Below are 11,893 nucleotides of genomic sequence, written 5' to 3' on the forward strand. Positions count from 1 at the left end.
GTTAGCTTATATTTATATACTAGAGGAGACGTGGGAAAATTAAAGCATCATATTTTAGATAATCTTAAGCTTTTGAATTATTTCTGAATTTATCTACTTTGCTTAGAAAACTTTAGAAAAGGCTTTCGAATGACTACTACAAAGTGTTGGGCATCATATAAATGATGGACAAATAAAATCCATGATATTGGATTGTAATAATAGGGGTTATGTAAAAAAGATCTGGGTGTCATACGAGATAATCCTCATACATAATATAACATTAATCTAGAATATCAGATATTGATGAATTTTCAACATAAGAATTTTTGTCAAGATATATGCTTAATATTTGGGAGAGTTGAGAGTGGAGAGATTTAAGATATGAATTGTGGCTTTTTGTGACTTGTGCTTTAGTTTTGGTTTCCAAGCACGACCTAATACCAAGCCCACAATGAAATTAAAAATGACTCGATTTTGTTATACTAGCCAAAATTTTCGATAATAGTCAATATACAAAACAATATATCGATCAAGATAAAATAAAAAGAATATAAAACCATAAATATTATCAAGATAAAGTATTTAACCTTCTATATCAATCGATATAGCGATATATCAGCCGATATTTCATATATTGCCTATAAGAGCAATATTTAAAGGTAATTTAGATATCATTTTATTGATTTTAAATCTCTAATAATTCTACATTATTCCCTTAAAATTTTGAAAGGTAATTTAGATATCATTTCCTTGATGTTAAATCTCCAATAATTCTACATTATTCCCTTAAAATTTTGAAATTTCTTATAATTTAGGGACTAATTATGAATTGTAAAACAAGTGAGGACAAATATGTAAATAAGCTAAATTTAAAAGAATAGTTAATTTTTTAAAAACTCTCTCAACTATGGGGAATATCTCAAAAAAACCACTCAACTAATTTAATTTGACAGAGACCCCTAACTATAGTGGTGTTGTAGATAACCCTCTCAACTTTGGTGCAATTTTAGAAAACACCATTCGACTTAGCGTGTCTTGTAAAACCTCTCCTGCTCTTTTACACATCTCTTAACAAAACCCATTAATGTAAAAGACTTTAATATGTGTTTTTGTCAAAATGCCATGTTGAAGAATGCCATTTTAGTTAAAAAGAAACTCTCAACTCGATAATAAAAGGATTACGACCATTTGACCGTTTTTTTTCCTCTAAATCTTCACTTTTCTTTCTTCTAGCAAAAACCAAGCTAATTCTTTTATGGTTGAGGGATATTTTGATCTTTTCAAGTCATGTATTTATCACATAATGAATTTGACTCAACGATATTTGTTTTGAGGGGTTAATTGATAAAAATTCATAGGGTATTTATCACATAATGAATTTGACTCAACGATATTTGTTTTGAGGGGTTAATTGATAAAAATTCATAGGGTTTAATCAAAAATTTAAAGTTAAGATAGATTAGCTACATGCCCTAAATTTGACGAACAAAGATTTACCCATTTCAAGCAGTTGGAGGGAAAGGAGAGGGATTATTTAATATTTTCCCCATAGCTGAGGGGAAGTTTTCTTAAATTAACCCTTAAACGAAGCACAATTTAAGACACATGCAACATCAATCTTATAAGCGTGAATTTTATAGCAAGGCTATCAGTATCTTTGAAAATCTTTTGCTATAAAATTCACAAAGAGAAATTTAATATTTATTTTGGGATTACTATGTGATCCTTATGGTTCTCCTTATCTTTTATGATTTGTAATAAATTATTTAATAAAATAAAATAAGTTGTTCATTTTATATGTCTCACCTTTATGAAGCATATATTTTGGATATGATTTTTATTAGATTCTTTTAACTCTTTAACCTAAAATTTTGGATATTATTCAATATTGGATATATCTAAATTATTTTGTTAAAATACAATCCATATATGTACAAAATATGTTTAAATCATTCTTAGATTATATTTTATAGTTTTTTGAAATTAGAGAATAATCATTTTGAAAATTTAATTAATTAATTGAGAAGATGTAGGAAGATTATAATATCAGATTTTGAAATTGATCACATGATTTATATTTTCTTTCTTGATTGCATATGCACATTCTAACTTTGAAAAATCTAGAAAAAAAGTTTTTGAATATCTATAATACTTGGTCACCAGATAATAAAAAGTGGAAGTAGACAATAGGTGCGAGCGAGTTCTTTATAATTAAACAAAATCCTCTATGACCAGATAAAATCTACCATTTTACGTTGATGAATTCAAGATTTAATTTTTCATTAATAATAATAGTTTTTAGGTATTGATGCTTACATCATTAATATTTTAAAATTAGAATTCCAAATTATTAAATTGCTCTTAGATCATTAATATTTTAAGATTTTAAACCTCACTAATTATGTAGAAGGCAAAGTGTTGAAACAAACAAGATTTTATATATTAAAAGATCTAAAACTTTTTAATATAATATGATAATCATAAACTTTTTTGCAATTATGCTACAGTAAATATATAAACTAAAAATCAACAATTATAATATTTGACCACGTACATTGCACGTGCATTCCACCTAGTCCAAATAAAAAAAGAAGGGAAATTTGCTTGAAGTAGCCTCAAATTGAAAAATTATGCATCCTCCTCCCTGAGAAAAAAGTGCATGCTTCAACACCCTTATATAAATAAAGTTATGCACTTACCTCCCTAGAAGCGTAAAAGCCCTCAATTCTTGAAAAATTCCCCAAAATACGCCTCTGATTTAATCAGAATCCACGTGAAAAAAAATCATTCATTGTAGTTCTTACCTCTTAAACCCCCAACCCATCTTCTTCTTCAAAGGTCTCGAAAAGCTCTAAATTATTTTTTTCAAACCCAAAAATTGGGGAGGGGTGGGGTGGGGTGGCTCAACCTTAATTTTCTCTTATTCTTGAAGTTTCAACGAAATAAACCCACCAATTGTTAACCCTAATCTCGAATTTCTTCTCCAATGGAAGCAACAGAGGGATCAAAACCATTAGTTTTTAACCTATTTCAGCCAAAAGGTTCATTTTTTTTGCGAGATCTCTCCTAATCCATGGCGAAGTCATATTCAGTAATGGAATCGGTGACTAAGAATGTCAATTTAGAGTCTGCTACGGTGAAGTGATAATCAATATTATAAGTACATTATTTTTTATAAAAATTAATCTAATTGAAAGAGGGAGTTTAGAGAGACTCTATAACGTATTAATTATGCGCGCTATGGTGGTGTACTAAAACTTAAGTCATTACTTGAAGAGAGTGTAACTTGTAAGTGATAGGAATATATAATTGATGTATATTTATGGACTTTGTAATTCAAAGTTACATATCACTAGACCTGTCCATCCGGGCCGTCCCGAGACCTGTCCATCTGGGCCGGCCCGGGACGGCCCGGTCCTGAAATCCGGACCCGGGTCGGGCAAAACCGGAGCCCGGGCCCGGGCCGGGTACCCCGGGCCCGCCCGGTTTTTTAATTTTTTCCTTTTTTTATAAAAAAATGCTAAAAATAGTTTAAATTATTATATTTTATATAATTATGTATTAGTATATACTTACAATACGTAACTATATATTATATATACATATATTATATGTAAATATATTGTATATATTTATAAGTTATAACTTGAGAGAGAGAGAATCGCATAAGTAGCAATTGCCCGTTGGGCCAATAGGAAAGAAGTAGCCGTAATATATTATACTTATATATACTTATATACTAAGAGAGAGAGTATACACACACACTTATATTATACATATATAAGAGAGAGTATACTTATATGAGAGAGAGTATACATATATAAGAGAGAGTATACTTATATATACATATATACTAAGAGAGTGAGAGTATATATATACACACACATATATTATACATATATAAGAGAGTGTATATTTATATATACTTATATAAGAGAGAGTATACTTATATATACATATATACTAAGAGAGAGAGTATACACACACACACACATATTATACATATATAAGAGAGTATACTTATATAAGAGGGAGTATACATATATAAGAGAGAGTATACTTATATATACATATATACTAGGAGAGAGAGTATATATATATACACACATATATTATACATATATAAGAGAGTGTATACTTATATATACTTATATAAGAGAGAGTATACATATATAAGAGAGAGTATACTTATATATACATATATACTAAGAGAGAGAGAGTACACACACACACACACATATTATACATATATAAGAGAGAGTATACTTATATATACATATATACTAAGAGAGAGAGAGAGTATATTAGTATATATATATATACACATATATTATACATATATAAGAGAGTGTATACTTATATATACTTATATAAGAGAGACTATACATATATAAGAGAGAGTATACTTATATATACATATATACTAAGAGAGAGAGTATATATATACATACATACATTATACATATATAAAAGAGAGTATTCAATATCACTAGCTTGATCATATATAAATATTTTTATGCACAGCAGAATTCAAAGTTTTCAAGTTTTCTAATTAAGAATCTAATCTAAGTTAATATAGCTTAATCCATAGTGGCCCTAGATGGCTTGACAGGTCATGATTTTTTTATTGCAAGAATAATGCTCAAATTGTTTTAAATTTTTACAATGGATGTGTAAAGTTTAGATATTAATTAAGCTAGGGATGGACGTAAACCCTCCTGAACTAACACAATAATATGATAATGCTCAAAGACTATGTAGAGCCTTTTTGGAGTATTCGAAATTTTTAAAAAAGATGTCCCATACAATGCTAATATTGATATGTACAAATTAGAAAAAAAATTATAACGCGCCAGATAGGGGTCGAACCTATGACCTTCCGCTTAGGAAACGGACGCTCTATCCACTGAGCTACAGGCGCTTTCGTTTCTTACATATGCTTATAATTTTATTAACAATATCATTTTCTCTTGGTCACATTTTAAGGGTTTTTTCTATAGAGTGCCCATGGGCACTCTATAAAGAGGAAAGAGATAGAGAGAAATGAATAGCTCGAGATAGAGAAAAATGAATAGCTCACGAGCCCCTCCTGATTTGCATTAATTTCTGTGCATAATTCATTTCTCTCTATCTCTCTCCTCTCTTATAGAGTGTCCATAGACACTCTATAGAAAAACCGACATTTTAATTGTATTAAGCCTTTATCTCTAATTTTTGGCGTCAACTGATTTTCATAGTCATAGAGATCTTACTAGGTTTTACACTGACTACTAGCTACCCAATGCAAGCTTTCTTCTTTTCCCGAGACTCTCGGGAATCGTTCAACTTTTGAGGGTGAATTTGTTTTTGTTTTACAGCTTGACCGACAGTATAAATAGTCTTACTTCTATGGAATTTCGATACCTAGCAGGTGAATAACGTTGTATAGAATTCAAGAGGTAGAACTTTTAATAAAATAATAATAATGGACAAACTGACTAAATCCCTGTTAAAGTATTGTTGAAGTTCTAATTTGCCTCCCGGAGCATCAATTTTCCTATTTTTCTCCTTTTCTTGGTCAATGTGGTCCTTTCGTGAAGCAATCATCAAAATTTTAACTAGGACGCCCACGGTAACGCATCATATTTTTCAGTAATTTTTTAAAATTACAAATAATCCCCTTAAAAGCTTGAAATTTATAATTAAAAACCACCTTCAACTAAATTCAACAATTACAAAAAAAAACACCCTAATTTGTAAAAAAAATTATAAATAACCCCTGAAAGTTACAAATGCCCCTAAAAATTCAAAATTAACAAAACCTTGATATTTTCGAAAATTTAAAAAAAATACTCTAAAATCTGAAAAGTACAAACAAAGCCCAAAAACTATTCTAGGGATTGTTGGTAATTTTTAGATTTTAGGGTTTTATCATAATATTCATAATTTTTAGGCTGTTTTGTAAATTTAGGATTCTGCAAAGTATTTTTTTTAAATTTGAATTTTTAATGAACTTCTATAGTTTTCAGATTATTTGGGACTAATTGTAATTTCAGGTGATTTTTATAGTTAAAATTTTGGGAAAAATATGTCCAGGCCCCAAAAACAGAAACTTCATGTGCTGCAGCCCCTCTTAGTTTCCCTCATGTGATTCAGCCCCTTGAAGTGTGACATTTTGTACTGCAGCCTTTTTTTAGCAATTATTACATGCCAGCTAAGGTAAAACCCCAAAATAACCTTATCTCATCTCTTCAATCCCTCAAACCCAGCTCTCTCATCTCCCTATGTTAGTTCTAGCTAATTGAGCAAGTTAGAACTAACAATATTCGAAACGATATAACGAGAGATAGAAAATGAGCCCAAGTGAAAGGAATATACCGTGTGATAGACAATATAAATGGCTACACACCGGCGAAGACGGTGGTGAAAACGGAGACCGGAGGCGGCCGGAAAACGCGCGCAAAGTCGGCACGGCGCTGCTATTTTCTGCTCGCTGCTGCCGTAAAGCGATGTTTCGGCGCGCGCAAAGTCGGCACGGCGCTGCTATTTTCTGCTCGCTGCTGCCGTAAAGCGATGTTTCGGACGTTACCGAGAGAGATAGAGACTGAGTTAGAACGTGATACAAATTGAAGGTGATATGCAACATGTAGGGCTAGTCACAAAAGAAGAAATCGGCGGAAACAGAGATTGGAGGTGATCAGAAAGTACGTGTGAAGTCGGCACAAAACTGCAGTTTTCTGCAGTGCAATTTCTCGCCTTTCGGGTTTGTTCTTCGTTGTTCGGAGCTTTTTGCCGCTGTCCATGCTTGCCGAAGGTGGGAGGAGGTTGTCGGGGTCGTCGGGGTGTCTCGGTGGGCTCCGCCGGAGGTGGGAGGAGTTTTTTCTCAAGTTAGTTCCAAGTTCTTGGGCTCTCAAGTTAGTTCTAATTTGCCCCATGTTAGTTCTAACACGTCTCATGTTAGTTCTAAAACGCCACATGTTAGTTCTAGCTAGTTCTAGCTCTAATTCATCTTAGTTCTAGGCTCTTGGGCTCTCAAGTTAGTTCTAATTTGCCCCATGTTAGTTTTAATTCGCCCCATGTTAGTTCTAATTTGCCCTATGTTAGTTCTAACTTGCCCCCATGTTAGTTCTAGCCCGCCTCATGTTAGTTCTAGCTCGTCTCATGTTAGTTCTAGCTAGTTGGGCAAGTTAGAACTAATAATATTCGAAGCGATATAACAAGAGATAGAAAATAAGCCCAAGTGAAAGGAAGATACCGTGTGATAGAAAATATAAAGGGCTACACACCGGCGAAGACGGTGGTGAATACGGAGACCGGGGGTGGCCGGAATACGCTCACGAAGTCGGCACGACGCTGCTATTTTATGCTCGCTACTGCTGTCGAGCGATGTTTCGGATGTTACCGAGAGAGATAGAGACTGAGTTAGAGCGTAATACAAATTGGAGATGATAAACAACATGTAGGGCTAGTCAACAAAGAAGAAATCGGCGAAAACGGAGATTGGAGGTGATCGGAAAGTGCGTGCGAATTCGGCACAAAACTGCAGTTTTCTGCAGTACAATTTCTCACTGTTCGGGTTTGTTCTTCGCTGTTTGGAGCTTTTCTCCGCTGTCCAGGCTAGCCGAAGGTGGGAGAAGGTTGTCGGGGTCGTCGGGGTGTCTCGGTGGGCTCCTCCGGAGGTGGGAGGAGCTTTTTCTCAAGTTAGTTCTAGGCTTTTGGGCTCTCAAGTTAGTTCTAATTTGCCCTATGTTAGTTCTAACACGCCCCATGTTAGTTCTAGCACGCCCCATGTTATTTCTAGCTAGTTCTAGCTCTAATTCATCTTAGTTCTAGGCTCTTTGGCTCTCAAGTTAGTTCTAACTTGCCCCATGTTAGTTCTATTTTGCCTCATGTTAGTTCTAATTCGCCCAATGTTAGTTCTAGCCCGCCCCATGTTAGTTCTAACTTGTGACGCCCTTGGGTTCACACAAGGCTGCAGTCCAAGGTGAAACCAAGAATGTCAAACCTGCCATGCACCACACCGTGCAATAACATGTTTCACCATCATAATCAACATCTATCTAGTAGAATCAACAACAGGTGTAGGTACAAAAGCAAGTGAAAGACAACACAAGAAATACTGATGAAATAAAATCACATAAATATCTCATCATCCAACATATAGAAATACTGTCTGGATAGATAACTGGAATGCTCAATAAGTCTCAAATACAAATGTCTGACAAGGGGAAATAAGGCACACAGCCTTTACAACTTCTAGAACAAGACTCTCAAATGTCTACACAAAAGAAAATCTAAAATGGAGCCCCAAATAAAACATATAACTATCTAGACAGCTGAAGCTAAAATGCATCGCCATCAACCTGCGACTCTCCGGGCTCCTGGCTCGTTACCTGAAAGGGGGAGGAACAACGAGCGTTAAAGAGCTAGCGAGCAACATCACAACCAACCCCATGGGAAAAATACAGTTAATATATAATAGATCAAAAATCATTAATCTTACTAAAGAGGGTTTTAGTATTTAGAAATTTACAACACGAGCATAGGTACGTCGAGCGAAATAATCCAAACAAGGAAACCCTCATGTATATACCTTGTATCTCAAATTGCAAATCTCTAAACACCAAACCCGAGATTCTAGTACAGTAACAATAATAAAAGAAATACGACAAAACACCAGAGCATTAATACAGTGCTGTGACATAGCCAACATGAGTATCATGTTATTACTTACATGAATATCATATCAAAATCTACATAAGTGTCATGTCAAACTCACATGAGTGACATGTCAGAAAATAATTAAGTGTCCAAAACATAGACTATATAAATTAAACGTCCAACCCATAGACTGCGTGAAGTAAACGTCTAACTCATGAACTAAATATAACCGTTGTCCAACGTATGGACCGGATGTGACCGTTGTCCAACGCATGGACCGGATGTGACCGTTGTCCAACACATGGACCGGATGTGACCGCAGGGCCGTACCTAGGAATTTTGGGGCCCAAGGCGGAATATTGGATGAGGCCTAAGTGATACAACTCATAATACATTTTATCTCATTCTTTTTACCTTTTGAGCGGCAAAATTACATATTATTTTCAATATCTTGTAACACGGTCGATCTTAAATAAGATTTTAGTAATTTTAATTTTGAAAAACTTCTTTCAGCGGAAGCAACTGTTACGAGTATAGTCAATAGTACACGATAAGCAATACAAGTATTTAGAAAATAATCTAACCACTTTATATAGTTCAACACTTCAATTGGACTATTAATCTCTATTTTTAAAATTTCCCTAAGCACTCTCAATTCTGAAAACAAATCAAGTCCATTAATATCTAAATGTTCATCATGTTTTAGTGCATTTTCGAGATTAAGATAATACGCTTTCAATTCTGTCACGCCCCGCTTCCCAAAATACCAGGGAATCGGGACGCGAGCAAGCCCGCGACGTATTAGACTGTTATTTATATTTCCATTCATTTATGTGCAAACTAATCTAACAACAATTATTAATAGTATATTTATTCATGTAAAATAGATAATGAGGATATAAAATTGTAATACAAATATGATTATCAGTCCACCTCGAAAACTAAGGTGACGATTCAGATTGCCGATATATATTTGGTCATAGCCGAATTGACGAGCAAATCGACATGGAAGATAGGGCTCAATGTGACAAACATCTCTTACCCGGAACAATAGATATCCAGGTCGAATGTTCATCAACCATCGGAAACACCCGACGTCCAAGATGGTACGATTCTGCCTTGGGTCTTCAGCATCTAATAAAGTCGTATTGTACGTACCGGAGAATCGAGGGAAGCAGGGGAAGAATTCCCAACACTTGTGAATTTTTAACTGCCTCGTTATGTCCGGCCATCGATGTTTGACCCATTTGCAACCCTCAAGGGTCTGTAAAAGAGGAAGACTAGGATCCACTGTCTCAGGAGCCTCCATTAAATCTGGCCGGTGAAGAACCAACCATGTCATCAAATAAGTGTAGGGTAATTCTAGCTTCAGAGCGGATATACTGGCAGAAGGTTTCTTTTTCTCTTGTGTGAATACAGAAACTAATTACCGTAATCCACTGTGAATAGCCGCCCCCATAGCAGGAAGCAAGGATAATTTGCGACCTGTAGCCAATTGGACGGCTGGATACAACACTTCCATTGGCATAGCATCAGAGGACTGGTGGAGAACTACACACCTCTTCAACCATAAGGCCAGAAAGCCAGCCAGTAGGGTGGTGGAATGAATTGGGACACCAGCTTGAAACAGATAAGAGCGGAATTTAGTACCATACGGAAACCCGTCTTCTGAATGAGAAGTGTAAGATTGTGCGTTCGTTTTCTCCAACAGCCGATTGATTTCACCCAGACTCAAAGGAGATAATCCACGTACCTCTTCTGATCCATCATCCAGGTTCTTGAACAGATAATCGGCGAATTGTTTTAAGCTGATCTGGGGAGATTTCTTCCTAGCTTTAGTATCCATCTCAGCCATGGCTATGTAATAATGACAAGTCAGTTCCTATAGAGTGTCATGGGTCACGGTTGATCGATTTTTCATCTTATTTAGCTGATTGGTAGTGGGAAAGAATTCTTGATAAGGGACATCACCTATGGGTAAACCGGAAACCTTCATCATTTCGTGTAATGGTAATCCGAGCTCTCCATTCTTGGTGAAGAATGTGTTGGTGTCAGGGTTATTGTCACGCCCCGCTTCCCAAAATACCGGGGAATCGGGACGCGAGCAAGCCCGCGACGTATTAGACTGAGAAGAGATAAGTGCTAGACCCCGTCTTCTCAATCTAATACGCTAAGCGTCTGGAAATAAAACAATACGAAGTCACAGGTCCCCGATCACAATCAGCAAGAATATAATAGACAACTCAGAATAAAGAAATATCATATCACAAATGGGATAACATCCGAGACATAAAATTCGGGTCAACATGCCCTTATACAAAACTGAACAAAAGAATACTGGAGAGATACAAAAATACATCGATCAATAGAAAAAGAATGAACTACAAAAGTAAAGTGGAACCATCAAGAATAGGCTTCGACTCCTTCTTCTGCTCCGTCTACAAGGCACTCCTGCTGAGGATCTTCCGGCTCCTGGCGATCTCCTAGCTGAACCTGTTCTTCTCCTAATTCTGACGTACACCAGAGAAAACAGGTGTACGTCAGGTGCATAGCGCACGGCAAGACCCGACCCCACAAAGAAAATAGGAACGGTCGAATGACCAAAGCAATAATAATAATAATAATAAATAGAAACATGCAGCTGGAATACTAACAAGCCAGATGCAATCCATCACTAGAGTATAACGATCATAAGAATCCATAATCATCCGTGTAACAAGGACATACCCCTAGATAGAATTAATACTTAAAAATCTACAACTCGAGACGTAGTACGTCGAGCGAAATAATCCAAACAAGGAAACCCTCATGTATATACCATATGTCTCGAATTGTAAATAATTAAATATCAATCCCGATCTATGTATGAAAAGAACAACAACTGGACTACCTCTCACAAGAATTCATACCTAGCCAAGAAACGAGGTCATGCAATTAGCCATCCTATAACAGGTCACTGGTTCACATCTCACATAGAGTCAAGGTTCACATTATCGGATATCTGGTTAACCATATCTCACTAGTACCTTAGACCCGCCCCAGTGCGAAACGATTCACTGGTGCGTGCCTAGAAATCACAATACCACTGCTCCTCAGACCCACCCCAGTGCGAAACGATTCACTGGTGCGGCGAGCCGACCAGACTTCGCCGCTCGTCCCCGCCTGCCCGGACCTGCACCCTCGGCTCGAACAGCTCGCTGCACCCAAGCTTCCGCCGTGCACCATTTGTTCGCCGCCTGACACCTCGCCGTGCCCTCACCTCTTCTCTGCT

At 35.9% G+C, this 11,893-nt stretch overlaps 1 non-coding gene across 1 annotated transcript; it reads right to left on the reverse strand.

Moving 5' to 3' along the window:
- Positions 4,831–4,903, reverse strand: TRNAR-CCU. Its single transcript has one exon. It is a non-coding gene; the product is annotated as a tRNA-Arg (tRNA).

The sequence above is a fragment of the Asparagus officinalis genome, chromosome 7 (genome assembly GCF_001876935.1).
Source record: "Asparagus officinalis chromosome 7, Aspof.V1, whole genome shotgun sequence".
NCBI classification, from domain to species: Eukaryota; Viridiplantae; Streptophyta; class Magnoliopsida; order Asparagales; family Asparagaceae; genus Asparagus; species Asparagus officinalis.